This window comes from Callorhinus ursinus, unplaced genomic scaffold (assembly GCF_003265705.2).
Source record: "Callorhinus ursinus isolate GAN/ISIS: 27379988/994484 unplaced genomic scaffold, GSC_fseal_2.0 scaffold1, whole genome shotgun sequence".
Lineage (NCBI taxonomy): Eukaryota > Metazoa > Chordata > Mammalia > Carnivora > Otariidae > Callorhinus > Callorhinus ursinus.
The window spans coordinates 102,938,328-102,954,901 of NW_027397063.1; the positions used below are offsets into that span (position 1 = coordinate 102,938,328).

General features: G+C 39.5%; 1 long non-coding RNA gene across 1 annotated transcript in view; it reads left to right on the top strand.

The window, feature by feature from the left end:
• LOC112822408 (uncharacterized) overlaps positions 1 to 16,574 on the top strand; it is a 38,906-nt gene that overhangs the window by 19,589 nt on the left and 2,743 nt on the right. Inside the window, exons 2-3 of the long non-coding RNA XR_003207699.2 lie at positions 9,361 to 9,524; positions 10,213 to 10,286. This is a non-coding gene — a long non-coding RNA (uncharacterized lncRNA). The remainder of the gene's footprint in view (positions 1 to 9,360; positions 9,525 to 10,212; positions 10,287 to 16,574) is intronic.

A 16,574-nucleotide genomic window follows, 5' to 3' on the forward strand; every position in this document is an offset into this window, starting at 1 on the left:
ATATAATCATTTGTTTGTTTATTTGTTTATGATTTTTTTCCAGTAATCTCCATACCCAACATGGGGTTCGAACCCACAACCCCGAGATTAAGAGTTGCGTGCTCCACTGACTGAGCCAGCCAGGCCACCCCCACTGCAATCTTTTAGAGCTGTGTATGGAGTCTGACAAGGTGTTCTCCACTTCACAACTGGCCCCTTCTCTTAGTAAAGTTTTCCCTAGCCCTTAGCTGTTCTAAAATGCACAAGCCCTTTTGGGTACAGCAATAGAAGGCGAGGCTTTAGCATAGAAACGACTCCAAAATAGCCCCTGATATTAAGAAATTGTTTTTAAGGTATAATAATGATATTGTGATTATTTAAAAAGAATAAAAGAAGAGAAATACATCCATAAAAGATGTATTTATGGATGAAATGAAACAGTATCTGGAATGTGCCTTAAACTAATATGAGAGTATTTTTAACCACAAAAATAAAAAAACAAACTAATATGAGAATGAGGGAAATAGATGGAGTTTGGCACAGTTAGCTGCGACTTGACAATTACTGATTCGACGTAATTGGGTATATGAAGGCCCTTATTATATTCTGCTTACTTTTTTGTATGTTTAACTTTCTGTGATAAAAAGTTTTAAAAACCTGTTTGGATCATTTATGGTTCATTTATTTAAAGAGAAAATCCTCAGCCCAATAATAAGAGCATCCCAAACCACCACTATTGGGCCTGCACAATTTCAGATGGGGGTCTCTCCGATTGGGTTCTACAGTGAATCCCACTCCTTCTGGGCTGTCTTTCTCCTCCCTCTATCCTTATGCTCTTTCCTCCCACCACCCCCAGCCATGCCTCTCTCTCAACCTGCTATCCCTTTCGACAGTGAGTAGCTCCTCTTCTGTCTTTTCTCCTTCATTTGCCTTAATGGTTTTCTATCAAATCATTTTAGTTTCTGCTTCACCCCAAAACCCCCTGAGACATCAAATAGTTAAACCTAAATAGTCGGTGCTCTCGGTCCATTTCAGCTAGTTTTGCCAAGCAGGCTGAGCCAAGCACAATCCTCCTTCGCTATGCTTCTGTTCTTGGGGGACTGGTTTTCCAGCAGGGCGAGAAAAGCAGCTTCCCCTGCTTCTTTGGGGGGCTGATTCTTGATCTCGTAGCTCTGGCCTGGGGTCTTAACCTGTGTGTTCTGCATCCTTGGGCCTCATATCACAATCCTGCCTGTGGGGATTTCAGATATTTGCTGATTGGGAGGAGGTGACCTTTCTGCTCCCTTCTGCTGGGCCCAGTGGAAACCACCCCCCCTTCCTTGTCCTCATGAAACAGAAAGTCTTGATGCAGGTTTCAGAGTTTCTGTTGGGGGAATTTCTAGGATGCCTATTTATCTTCCTGAGTTTTGGTACTCTTTTTAAATATGAATTGCTCTGAAAGTCCCTAAAGCATTTATCTTCATAATTGTAATTCATCCCTGATATTTGGAGAATTTCAGGGTTTTCAAATAACTTGGATGTATGCAATCTCACTTGAACAATCATTTCTTGTTCTTTTGTAATGCACACAGCACCACCTGCTTTGCACAGTCCATGATGATAGGTGAGGAGGACCACTCTCAGCCACTTGGATGCAAGCTCCATTCCCCTTTCCGGATCTTGCTTCCCCGCCCCCCCCAACTTCCTGGTCCCCCACCCCTCGCCTGGCTATTAGATATTGCATCACCACCTCCCTTTCCCCTACTGCTCTGTGACCTACCACGTGAAAAGTGGTGCTCAGTGTGAACAAGCTGGCATCACAGTGTTGGCAGCCGCATTCAACTTGACCTATAGCTGGGCCTGTGTTGGGAAACTGAGGGGGAGGGGCGGGAGCCGGGAGAGGGGAGAAGAAACGGAGACTTGTTCACTTTCTCTTCTCTCTCTGCACTTCCAATTTTAGAGTGGGGCCTCCACTTCAGCTTGCAGTTCAAGGACGCTAGGAGAGTTAAGCTTAGGACCTTCCAGCCTCACTTGCAGCCCCAGGACTGAGACCAAATAAGGGAAGGGGGGAGAAAGAGAAGACGACAATGCAAGGCGGTCCTCGCATTGGCGGTCCTCGGGAGAAGCGGGGGAAGGTGGGAGAGAGGTGGGAGAAGATGCGGCCAAGAGGGAGTGGAGGAGAAAATATTTACGGGTTCATTTGTTTCTTATGATAGAAGAAAGCTGGATTATCGTGTGCCCTGTTTAACTAAAATGCATTTCACTAGACTTCTGAAGAAGTATTTAAAATGTCTAAATGGTAGGTGAGTTATTGACATGCTAGGATTTGGGGGGCAAAATGAGGCAATTTTTCAGCTACTTCGTAAAGCAAGAAGTTCAGGACATTGAAGAGACATTCATTTGTTGACGCATTTTCCAAGTTTCCTTCACAGCTCCTCAACAATATTCCATATAATATGTATTTCACACCAGGTTGACGTTTTGACTCAATTTTCCAGGCCATTGGAGGTAATTGCTTAAAACTCTTTCTTTTGCCTCCACAGACAAAGCCTATGTGTTGATAAGATTGGTTTATTCTTTTTGTATAAATCCTGGCAGGAGCATATAGATAACGTCTATCCTTTTTATGTAATTTGGCCACAGAAGGAAATACAGGAAATCCAGAAAAAGTACAAAAAAAAAAAAGAAAGAAACATAAAGGGTCGAAAGCTCAGAGAGAATTGTTCTTACTATTTGGTGTGTATCCAGTCAGCCTGCTGTACATACATCCATTTCTCTCCCAACAGGGACCACGGTGTTCATTCTAGTCTGCATCCTTCTCTTTATTTCACACTGCACTATAGACATATGCCTATGTATGTGACAGAATTTTTTAAGCATGGATTTGATTGCAGTATAACACAAAATGAAAATACCCAAACTGTGAGTAGCTTGATGAATGTTGACACAGTGAATGCACCCATGTAACCAACACATGAACGCATGTAACTGTTTCTGGGGTGCACAGCAGAACTCACCAGCTCCCCAAAAGCCTCCCTCATGCCCCCTTCTAGTCACTGTGCTCCATTTCAGGTGGAGTCATTATCCTGACTTCTGAAGCATAGAGGCTTCCCCGCCCCTGGTTTTGAAGTTTATGTAAATGTTGTATTTATAAAATAGATGGTCTGTTATAAAATATTTATTAAAACGATTGTATGTATTTTTCATTTTTGTTTTTGTCTAGCTTCTCTCATCCTTATGTGCAGAGCAGCATTATTCATTATACCTCAGGAGGGGCCAACAACACAAATGCCATGCAAAATAGAATGGTTAAATACGTTGTGGTAGAATACTATGCAAAACAATCTTCTGGTGGACATGCACATCCCTTTCTGTCCTAGAAAATGGATTGTTGGGTTGTATGGTAGGCATATGTTTAGCATTACTAGATGATTGCCAAACAGTTCCAAAATGGCAATACCAATTTTAGGCTGTCACCAGTAACGTACGTTTAAGGGTTCCACCTGTTTCTCATTCTTGCCAACGCTTGATATTCTCAGCTTTAAAAGGCCAGGCCATTGAAGGTAATCGGTTGAAGCTCCTCTTTTACCTATATCGATAAGGCCTATATATATGTTTATCCTTTTTGTATAAACCCTACAGAAGCATATAGATAATACTTGTCTTTTTTATTATCCTGATGATACGTTCACTTAAAGAAATCCAGGACAATTTTGGTCATTTGGATGGGTGGGTAGTGGTTTTAATTTTCATTTCACTTATTGACCAGTCATTTGGAGACCCTGTCTGGTGAAATGCTTGTTCAACTCTTCTGCTTATTTTTCTCTTGAGTTGTGTGCTTTTTGTATTGACCTGTAGGAGTTCTTTACATCTTTGAATGAGTCCTTTGTCAGATTTGTAGTACAAATATCTTCTCCCACTCTATGGCTTGCCTCTTAATGATGACTTTTCATGGGATAGAAGTTCTTAGTTTTAATATAGTCCACCTTATCAATATTTTTTTATGGTTAGTGCTTTCTGTGTCCTGCTTCAGAAATCTTGGCCTATTTTGAGGTCATGAAGACATTCTCTTATGTTTTTTCTAAAAGTTATATATCTTACCTTCCACATTTAGGTTTATGATATATCTAAAGTTGATTTTTACATAGTTTGTGGCAGATGATCAAGATTTTTTCACATATGTGTCTGATTGACCCGGTATCATTTATTTAAAATACTTCTCCCCACACAACCTGACTTTTACACAAGTCTATGATAGTCCACCATATGGATATAGATGTACCATTTAACTAGTTGAGAAAGCATTTTAATGGAGTATTTTCTTGTATATGTTCTTCCTTAACATTAGGCTCGAGTGACTTCCCAAAAAGGAAAAATTACTGCAATGAGTGCTGAAGCACTTTTTTCTATAAAGAATAAATACTGAGATGCTAAAAACAGCCACATGTATTAAAATATGATAAAAATTCTTAGTTATAATTTTGAATTGACTGTTACAAGACAAACAAAGGTAGACTTGAAAAAGTGAATTTTGACTGAAGGCTTGTATAAAGTGATAATTCAGAGAGGTTTAGGTTTATTCTAGCTAACAATGATATTGTTCTTATTGTATTAGCTATACATTAATCAGCTGAATAATTAAGCTACTGTTTCATATTTTGACAACTAGTTTGGAAGTGTAACAAATTATTTGTTATTTATCAGGGGAAACTTGGTTTGAGAATACATTATATTATGAACATTTTGGTTATTACACTATTAGCATTCATTTCCTCAGTAACTTCTTTTGAGTTCTCCACTTTATTTGACATGACTCATAACTGTAAAGTTTTTAGAAAAATGGAAACTTGTGAAGAGTTATTTGACAAAGATGGCTATAATTAAAACTTAGGAAGTGGGTTTTATATATGCTGATGATATATATGTGAAATTTATGATTGAAATTTAACATTTCCATATGGTCAGAACAACCATTTTGCATAGTTTATTAGAATAAACTCAATCAGGAAACATAATGCCAATTTTCCAATGGACATTAAATATATTATAATATAAAATGGTATTGGAGGAACTTGTTATTAATCTTACTTTTAGTTACTGAGAGAGTGTCAGTGGTATTAATTAGTCTTTGGCATGGGTTTTTTTCCCCTCTGTTAACTATATTATTAAGTCTTATGTATTTGATTTTTAAAAATTAATCTTAAAGTGTGCTTAATAGTTTAGCCATTTAAAATGGTTGCAGTCAAAATAAGTTTGATTTGTAATAAGTAAACTTAATTTTTTTGCACTAGCTTGAGCAAAAACTATTAATTTTAATTTAGAAAATCCGACTAATCTGCAGTGCATAAAAATGCATTTGAATTGGATTTTAACCTTTAGTAATAGACTTCTTGTTTTTCATAGAACTTACACTAGTTTATATTCACATATATTTATCATTACATGCATTAACGATTTTTAATTCTGTTGAAATTATTGTTATTATTATTTTTAAAGATTTTATTTATTTATTTGACAGAGAGAGACACAGCAAGAGAAGGAACACAAGCAGGGAGAGTGGGAGAGGGAGAAGCAGGCTCTCCGCTGAGCAGGGAGCCCAATGCGGGGCTCGATCCCAGGACCCTGGGATCATGACCTGAGCCAAAGGCAGACGCTTAATGACTGGGCCACCCAGTTCTGTTGAAATTATTTTAAGGTGAATAAATTGGTGAAATTAGATTTATTGACTCTTGCACTCTTTACTTTTATACCTGCAAACCGAACTATTGTATCTTTTCAAAAATCCCACCTCCATATTTATTAAATGCTTCTACTGAACAAAATGGAATTGGAAGCTAGAAATTACAACAGCAAGGCTTGTGGGTTATGGAGAGTGATATAGACGAGAGCTTCCTGAAGTACTCATTCTCGGGACTTAGGCATTGCTGTGTTCAAACAAAGCAAAACAAAATAAAACACATACAATGGTCAAATTAATTTGGGAAATCAAAATTAACCAGGTTTTCAAAATGCTGAATTATTCAAAGCCTTTAATATGCTACAGTATATTATGAGTGCCCAAGTGGTTGGGGGGTAAGGGATGGGAGAGCAGTGTGAGAGGAGCAGTATTTCCCAGACTTGAGGGTGACTCTGGGGTCTAGGGTGGCATTTCTGGGACATTCTTCAGGAAATGTTGGTTTATAGAAACCTCCTTCACTCGCCAGTTCATCCCAGCTCCTGACTGCTCCCTCCGACCCCCAAAGTTCCCAAGTCGAAAGTGGACCTGATTATTTTGGCGCTTTGCTCTGCCTTACGTTCCTGAACTGAAAAGTGAGTATGATCCCGGTTCCTATACAGCAGGTGCTTGAATCTCCTTTACAGCCTTGGACTAGATCCCAACCAATCCCTTCCTTCTTTCAAAAGCATTCTGAGCTCTTACTTTTCCCTCAGCCTGGAAAAATCTTGCCCTTGATATTCCCGGGCATGACTGGCCTCTCATCAGTTTATTACTCAAATGCCGTGATTAGGCCACTTTGTTGTTCTTCCCCTCCCTTAGCACTTTTTAGCATATTATGCCATTTTATTATCTTCACAGCTCTTGTCCCTATCTAAAAATATTTATTTTTGCATTTAACTTTGTTAATTGTCTGATTTACTCCCACCGGACCATGAGCTCTGAGACATCAGGGACTTTCTCTCTCTTGTTCTTTGTATTCCCAATTCCTACAAGTGTGCCTGACACATAATGGGTCCTTGGAAGGGTCTGGGCTCTGTGATCAAGGAATGCACATTCCTTGTGCGGGAGAGAGATACAAACACAGAATCCCATATGTCACCGGCTGTGCTTGAAGTTTATGTAGGCTGCTATGGGACCTCCAAGGAGGAACGCTGCCCTTGGGCAGAAGTGGTGGGATGGGCAAAGGGTGTCATAGAAGACTCCTCATAGGCAACCTCTGAATTGAATCTTGAAGGCCAAGTAGGACATATAATGTTTGTGGCCAAGGATACAGCCCATGCAAAGGGCTGAGGGTGAGTTAGATGACTCGGATCTGTACAAGTGGTTCAGGCAGGGTGGTTGGCAGAGCAGTGGACCTGAGGATGGCAAGGCTGGTGGCAAGAGATGGGGACAGGGCCAAAAGGCTGTGCTAAGGAGCTAGGACTTTATTCTGAATCTGATGGGGAGTAGGAAAATTGGAAGGATTATAATCATGTCGAAATTAATATTTCATTTCTGGCAGCTGCAGGGATGATAGATAGGAGAACATGAGACTATAGGTGGGAAAGCCAATTTGAAGCCTTTGAAACAGAATTTATGTTTGAGAGAACTGCGGCATACTTTGCCCTTTCTTTCCTTTGTTCACTGTTGTTGCTTTGGTGGAAAACATTTTTTCTTCCATCTCCACATGCTCTGGTGCTACCTGTTGTTTGAGGCCCAGCTTGAATGAATGAATATGGTCACTGTGGGCCAAAGAGAACCAAATATATAACCCTGGATCTGTTTCTGAGGGTATGTGGCAGAAGATTATCCTGACCATTCATGAATTCATTTCGGGCATTTGGGACTATATTGAACATTTCGAGGTCTTGTTGTTTCCTACATGCTAGACACTATGTAGAATGCTATATTTACAAGGATTATCTACTTAATCCTCGCAACCACCTGTACACTGGATATTATGATTAGCTTTACATTATGGATTAATCAACTGAAGCACAGTTTTGTAAAAAAAATTGCTCAAAGTCACACCATCATTAGTAAAGATTAAAGATAGAATCTTGGTGGATTGGCACTAGAACCATAATAACAGCATTATCTTGTAAAGAGCATTAGACTAAAAGTTAACAGGGCTGGATTCTAGTTAATAATTAATAATGACCATATATCCAGCTTCATAATCCACTAAGATAGGTGTCATCATCCCCATTTTCATAATAAGAATACCATGGATTAGAGGGTTTTAATTAATTGTACAAGGCCACATAACTTTGGATTTGAATCCATGTATATATGATTACAAAGTTAATGATTTCAATCACTTGGAAATGCTCTTCCTGGTAGCTCTGGTCCTGATTCATTTGAATGGTCTATGACATTAGATCCTGAGCTCCCGGCACTATCATCTGTAAAATGGCAGAATTGGACTCGATGGCATCAAGGATCCTTCTGCTCTATGATCTATGATCTAAAAGTATCCCGGAGCCCCCACTGATTTCTTCCCCTATTACTCATCTTCACTGCTTTGGGTTGGATTTACTCTTTTGAACAATGAGAGAAGTATGGAGAAAAGGATGACCTGGATAGGTAGCTTGCAAGGTGAGCATGGGGTCAAGGGCAGAGGGCTGGCTCCCAGCCAACTGGAAATTAAAAAAGGAATTGAGGTGGCAACAAACCCGAAGCCAAGCTCCACACAGCCAAAGTATTGGAGGAGAACACTGGCGAGATGATGAGGGAGTTTCAAGGTCACTCAGAGGCCCTGTGAGAATCCTGAGGGAATAAAGGGTATGCTAGCAATGAGTGCTTGTGGCAGGTGTGGTGTGTGGCTAGGGCTGAGAATGGAATTCAGTGAAGAAAAACCAGGACTTAGCGGATAGTTTGTTGAGACAACATTGTGTTGAGAATAAAGGAAGAGAAAAGCAGGTCAGTTGGGTGACACCTGATCAAGGCAGCTTGTCCAAAACGGAAAGATCACATGCCATCTGGGGACATTTCCTAGGAAATGTGTTCGTAGAAAACCCAAGCTTTAGTAGATAAATCGTTAGGAAAGCTTTCAGGGGAAGAGATGCGGGTCATGTTTACAGGGCTAATTAGCTCATATAGAGTTGGGGCTTTGAGGTACACAATTAACAATTTCCCTTCTTAGAGTTTTTATGTCACAGAAACAAAAGCAAAAGAGGTAAGAAAGGGTGAGGTTATAAGACAGTGAAGAAAAAAAGGCATAATGGCCACATGATAAAGAAAGAAAGTAGGAAAATAGAAACCTTTGTTGTGCAATCAGTGTGTAACAACTGCAATAGATCATTAGAAAGGAAGGCCCTGTTCCCAAGTCTCTCAGGCCCCCCTACCATTGCTTAACTCTCTGTGTCTGAAATACGGAGGCAAAGTTATAACGAGAACAAATTGTCAGAGACCCAGAAACATTCTTGTACTGGAATGCTTTTTTGCAATATACATGTGATGAGAGTCAGTTCTTTCTAGAAGGATAAACCTAGTCGCATTTTCCCAACTGGGGCCTGATAATTAGAGATATCCATTTCCTTATCCTTCTGTCTCATTTTCTCCATGTCGAATAAAGTTCGTTTAAGTAAAGCGTGATTCACATAGGTTAGAGAGACCGATTGCAAAGCCATTGATGTAAGAAATAAAGATTGGAGATATTGTGACGTGTAGAAGAAGTGATAGAAACATATCATTTTCATTTCTAGGGTCCCAAACGATGTGACGTGAAGTTCTGAAAATGTGACCTGTGACAGTGACATAAGCAACTGCCTTGTATGTCACAACCAGGAGGAGTCTGTGACGATGAAGACAGGAAGAAAGAGATTGTGTTAGGGTGAATGATGATATGATGTAAGATAGTTCTCCAGAGGTGAGTGCGTCAGTAAGAAGGTAGAGACTTGAGACTCCACAGGTGTTAAAGTGTTTGGGAAACTATGGAGCCTTCCTTAAGCAAAGTAACACACATAACATGGTGCCTGATACTCAGTAGGTCTTCCTGTTTCTCCCTTTTGCTACTCCTAACTGGTGAACATGGGAAGAGAGAACGTGGGCTTATTTTTCCAACACTTTCACTGGACTAAAAACCAGGTTTAGGTGAAGATACTACAGGGAAGTGAACTGGTGTCCATAGAAACAGGACATATCCTTTCAGGAATGGAGCAAGTAAATTAGCGTGTACTATTTCTTGAACACCTATTTTGTTCCAGGAGTTTTATTATGCATCGGTGACTTCATTCTATGCTCACGACAATCCAATCTTGATCTTGAAAATGAGGAACCAGAGAATCAAAAGTGTAAAAATATGCCCAAAGTCACATAGCTGCTAATGAGGCAAAAGTTGAGGATTGTCTCTAACCCCAATTGCATGCTTTCTCAAACTAGCCAACCTTTGCAATCATCATCAAGGTCATTAAAGGGCAACTGGGATACAAGAGGTAGATGGTGCAGGAAGATGACCTGGCTGATGTGCTTTAGGGATGTTGTAGAGACAGCTCTTGTTCTCACCCCTACGTGCAGTTAAATAGAACAATAGTAATATTCTCTTTCTTCTTGCAAAGATAATACAAGTTATTCAAACCAATGGACAAGTAAAAGAAGAAAAAAAAAGTGACCCAAATTCTGCTACCCAGAGGTAAGCAGGGTTAACATTTTTATTATATCTCTCTAATTTTTTTCTGTGCTTATATATTTACAAATACTATGTTTATCCAAATACATATACTAAAAAATGATCAAAATGTACATATTTGATTTACAAACTAATTTTCACTCATTCAAACAGATGGCATGTGAAAGAAGTTTTTCTACCTTAAAATTATTATTATTATTTTTAAAGATTTTATTTATTTATTTGACAGAGAGAGACACAGCGAGAGAGGGAACACAAGCAGGGGGAGTGGGAGAGGGAGAAGCAGGCCTCCCACTGAGCAGGGAGCCCGATGCGGGGCTCGATGCGGGGCTCAGTCCCAGGACCCTGGAATCATGACCTGAGCCAAAGGCAGACACTTAACGAGTGAGCCACCCAGGCGGCCCCTACCTTAAAATTATTAAGACTGGGTATTAGAACAACATTTTGACAAACAAATCCATTTGCATTAATGGAAGTGTTACAATATTTATTAAAGTTATTGAGAGTGCCAGAGAAGTAAAACTGAGTGTTAATGCTATTGATGTCTACTAAAATAACATTTATTATGTGATGCATAATAACTTGATCTCGCACAAATTTGATGTCTATTTAATTAATAATTAATTAATATTAATATCAAAGTACTGAAAAGGCTAGGTACAAAGTCTAACTGTATTTCCTTTGAAACCGGAATTTTTATATCCCCCCAGTCAGCAACAAAATCACCAGAGTAACTTCTTTTCTGACATTATGAGACCTCAAATTATGTTATCACATTAGTTTGGCTGAAAGAAAAAATATTTGGAGAACACCAAGTGACTAGTCATCTTCTCCTCTAGGGTATTCTAAGTTCTATCCTTGGATCAAATAAGGTGTTTAGGCTATCACGTATTTTTACATCTTGAAACCCTTTATTGACATTAATGAGGATCCCTAGAAGAAACACTTATGTGAAATATGCTCCCACATTTGCTATAGAAATGCTATTGAGGACAGTGTCTATCATACCACTTGATTGCCCCTACTATTAAACTCCTTCAGAGAATTTGTTTTAGATTTCAGTGCCAGGAAATCATGTCTTACTGGTAGTCTGATATATAATTCTTCCTTCATCATAGTAACAGCAATTTGAATAATTGTGACTCCGAAACTTTCCATCACCAACCAGGAAGCTTAGAGCCAAATTTGATGCCAAATCATATAAATTATGTTAACGATGTTACCATGTTGGCATTTTCCTTTTTCATAGTATTGTTTTCTATCTCCGCTTTATTATCCTCATTATTATATTTGTATGTAAATGGCAATTCTTCCTTATTTTCTCTCTTAGAAAGCTAAAGCAGATATCTTTATGTTAAAGGAATGTAATATTATAAATACTGTGTTTTACCACCTTACTCATTTATTTTGTTCATTTTATTTTGCCATGTGTGTGTAATCTCAGAGGATTTTTCTCTTGATCCTGGGAATTTAGAAAGTGCATCAGAATGTAGCTAGGTGTGACTCTCTTTGCAATAACCCTACCTTGCTATTAGTGAACTCTTGCCCTGAAAACTAAAATCTCTCTTCAGCTTAGAGAAATTTTCCTTTTTTATTTCTTTGATGATTGTTTCCCCTTCATCTGATCTATCCTCTCACGAAGCTAACTTTGTCTTGCAATTAAAACACTTGTAAGATGGCCAACTCATCCTGGTTTGCCTGGGACTTTGCCAGGTTTAGTTCAAACCAGGACGGTCGGTTACCTTACACTTAGCTAAGTTATTGTGTCCCCAAAGATAGTGGTTTTTGTAGTGACAGGGGAGCTTTTAATTTTTAAATTTGAATCCACTGTGGACTGATCTTTTGAAAATACTATACAAATAAATACGACAAAAGTGAAATTAAAAAATACAAGTCCAATTAAAAAAGTTATTTTTAGATTCAAAAGACCTACACTCACTCTGTCAAAATATTCCAAAGGTTTTAAATGCTTTCTCTCTGTTTCTGTAGGTGGCTTGTAAGATCTGGTGTCACCTTGTGGACCACACTTTGAGTAGCCCTGCTCTAGGATTTCTCTAATCTGCTCTGATAATCCCTTCCATCTCCTCCACTCCACATTCTGTTCTCTCCAGCCTGTGCTAAATGCCTCTTTTGTGTTAAAATACTCCATTACCGTTAAGCTGTGCGCTTCTTAAGGGAGACAGTTGAAATCCTATTTTTCTATGCCCAGCACCCACCACACTGCCCGACAGGAAGTTTGTTCGGCTGCTGTATTCATTCTTTATTGAGATTGTAAGCAAGTTACAAAGTTCTAGTTATGATTTGGGGGGGAGGATGAGATTGTGGGGGCTTTCCTTGTACTTTTCAGTATTTCCTAAATTTTCTCTAACACGCATGTATTACTTTTGAAACGGGAAAATTAAAGCATTATTTTAACAACTGATATTACGGAATAAGTGATATCCACCTCATGGTTTGCAGTCAGTAAAAAGTCCCCTTTCATAGTGTAGCTGAACTGTAGGACAGAGGCCAACTTGTGGAAGAAAGAAAAACAATGCTAAATAATCCCTGTCTTCACTGAGAAACAGGATCCTATTCTCATGCTATTTGGATTTGGAGAATCATCAAGAGAATGGAATGACTAATTGGAGGCTACAGTCCAGAAAATATTGTACAAATTTTCCCTTAAAAATAGAAGATAGAAAGTGTTTCCTTTTCACACTGTGTCCCTTTTCAAGTGGCCTGTAATGTTATGAAGTTCAATAACCACTTCATTGGCATGATTCAGACGCTGGAATAACTGGATGTGATCATTTAAACTGTGAGTGATGGGGCCCTGACTTCCCTAAGTAGACAATAGTGCTATTGGAACTGGCAGTTAATCAGTTTAAAAGTGACTTATCGGTAACGTACAATATGACTAATTTAGCAGCTAAGCAGTTTCATTGTGATCTTGGTGTCAGTGGAATTCCTGTCACCTATCCAACAGTTAAGTCATATTGCATAATTGTTGGGTGACATCACTGGGCTGCAAGATTATTGGCTGAAGAAATGAAAAAAAAAAAGAAAAAAGGTTTCCTGGAGTGTCAGCCTTTCCGGCATCTGAACGGACGACTTGCACTGTGACTGCAGTGCAGCCGGCGAGCGAAGTAAAAATGCGAATTGAAGTGGCTGGCTTTTGGTGTGTCATTGAAAACCCCAGGCTGTAGCACCCGGGAAGATTCTCCAACATGCCTAATTATGAGGTCTCTTCCCTTTATGTGGGACTTCACAGTGCCAGTCATTAAGGTAGGGGGTGAGGGCGCCGAGACAATGGCACTGTCTTGTAATGAGGGCATTTAATTTTTCTGAGAACTTTACAGTCTCCTCTGTGGAGAGAACAGTTTTAAAAATGCAACTCACCATCTGCTATACACATAGACACTGAAAAGACGGTCAGCTGGGACCCGGTTGAAAACCTTTTATGGTTAAAAGCCTGGTTTATTTCCAAGGGAACTGGTAGTTCAGGTTAATCACCACAGAATACATAAACTTAAAGTTTATTTAACTTTACAAAATATCAAGCTTTAAAATGACCCACAGAAATGCATAAAAACTGGAGCTATGGCTGATGGGAATTTATACCACTAATGGCTAACATTTATTGTTTACCGTGCATCAGCTTTGTGCATACGAATTTATTTCATCTTATGAAGTAGCTGCTATTATTATCCCCAGTTTACAGATGAGGGAATGGAGACCCTGGGATCATACAACTGGTAAAGAGTAGAACAAGGGTCTGAACCAAGGTAGTTCAGCACTAGAACACATAGTCTTTCTTTTTTTTCCTTTCTTTTCTTCCTTACTTCTTTCCTTCCTTCCTTCCTCCCTCCCTCCCTTCCATTCCTTCACAGAGAGAGAAAGAGAACAAGCAGGGGGAGGGGCAGAGGCAGAGGGAGAAGCAGGCTTCCCACTGAGCAGGGAGCCTGATGCGGGACTCGAACCCAGGACTCTGGGATCACGACCTGAGCTGAAGGCAGAAGCTTAACTGACTGAGCCACCCAGGCACCCCTAGAACACACAGTCTTAACCTTTGCCCTCCACTGCATCTTTTTAAATCAAAACAACAACAACTACTATTTCCACCTGCTGAATCCCTTTCATGTGACAGTCACTGTCCTATAACCATCGTATCCTCTCATCAAGTCTGTGAGATACAGGCTGCCCTGTTATTACCTGACTGATAGATTAGGAAAGTGAATCACAGAAAATAACTTACACAGACAGTAGGTAATGAAAAAAAGACTCAAACCCAGACAGTCCAGATCCAGACTCCATGCTTTTTAACCACCCTGCAAAGCTGCTTTTCATAGTTACTATTTATTGAATATCTATTAATGTGTAATCCTTACGACAATCCTGTGATACCTGTGATCTACAATAGTACCTGCACTGTAGGAATTATTAACCCCAATTTATAGATGAGAAAACTGAGGCTATAAACCATTGGGTAACCTGCCAGCTTCTAAGTAGTGAGCAGAGCCAGAATTCTTTCAAGTCCATCAGACTCTACCATCCCACACCACCATCTGCAATTCTGATGCAGGGAGGTGAACATATGTCAGATAAAGGGCTGGGATCTCAGGAGTCACTGAGTGTGAGGAGTAATATCTTGGTCTGGGCATCCCCAAAGGATGGGGCCTGCTTAAAGAGATGTCAGAAAGGTCCTAAGAGTCAGCAGTGCTCTGATGAAGAGGCATCCTGCCTTGAAAGCACTCTCTCCACTTGTGAATTCTGGGTGATCTCCTGAATGTGGTCAGCCTCCCCTCTCTCCCTTAAATTCCATTTCTCTTTTCCTTCTCCTCGATATTTCCACAACTGCACTTCCCTGCCCTCCTTTGGTCAGTACAGAACCTCGCACATGCTCAGTTCTCTTGCCTTGTAAGGGTTCCTTCCCCACCCCCAAGCCTCTTTTCCTTTTGTAGCACGTATTCAGTTCTTTGGAATGTGGCCACCCATAAGCATGATACACATTTTCAAAAGGCTTTAGAAATGAATGTGATTAGCGAACTTAATATTGTTAAAGGGGAAATGCATCAACAGGGCACATGTGGAACCTATTACTTTTACGGTATCGGTGTCCTGCCTTCAAGGGTGTAATAATTTAAAAAAGCTGAAATCACAACAAAAAGCAAGCACAAACCAAAAAACAAACAGAAGATTGAAAAATAGCTTGAATATTACAAAAGTATTTACCTTCGAGTTTTCAAGAGTAAAGAGTTATTTTTAAATGTTATTCTAGTAAAGGAAATCAAATGTATCTATTTGTTCATTTAAGAATATTTAGTGTGTAAAAATGAACGAATATTTATTTTGGGGAAGTAGAGATTAAAATATGTATGACACACCCTAATATACCTAAGTCCTTCAAGAACAAACAAATGCTGCAAGAGCGAAAAAAATTGTTAAATAGGGTCGGTCCAATAAGGAAGTGAACTCTCTGGAGGGAATGATCAGGGGAACTTCTTGAAGGAGCAGATACTTGGCTAGAACTAGAAGAACTGGTAGAATTAGGACAGGTTGATCTTAAACATTAAGGAAAGGACGGTCCATCCAGGGGACTAGTGTGAGACAGAAAGACAAGATGAAGGTATAAGGCTGTGAATCCTTCTCAAAAGTACACAGCTATTAAGTAATATGAGAATCTTCAATAAAAATCTGCAGGGATGGCCAGTTATTTGTTCTGCTTTTATACCAAAGATTAAGACGTAATGGGAAAGTGTGTCTCATCCCAAAATTAGGAAAGGGAAAATCTTAACATTTTGATGTGCTATGAGCTGGCCATCCCCTGCACACATGAATCTCCCTTTAGTGAAGATAGTAGAAGACTCAGCATTCTCAACAGCATCCAGCATCCAGCTCATCTAAACCTCTCAGTGGACAGGGAGTCTACTGCTGGGTCATCTGATCTTCTTAGTGACCTCAGGTCATTCACCCTGATCTGAGATCATATTCCTGAAAAATGATAAGGTCCTTCAATTCGGAGACTGAGTGAATAATGAATGCATTGGGAACCTCTCTCAAGTGATTTTTGTGGTCTTAGTGTCTGGGGTTGACTTTATTATAGCTGAGACTGCCTTAAGGTAAATAAGTTTGTTTTGGTTCTTTAATCACTAAGTGCTTTGGGATATGGTCCAGAGGTGGTTCATTCATTCATTCATTCATTCATCCATCCATTTAGACATTGAATAAGTGCCTACTGTGTTTGTCAGCCTCTGAGATGGCGTCCAGGGATTCCTGCCTCCTGGTATGCATGCTCTATATAGTGCCCTT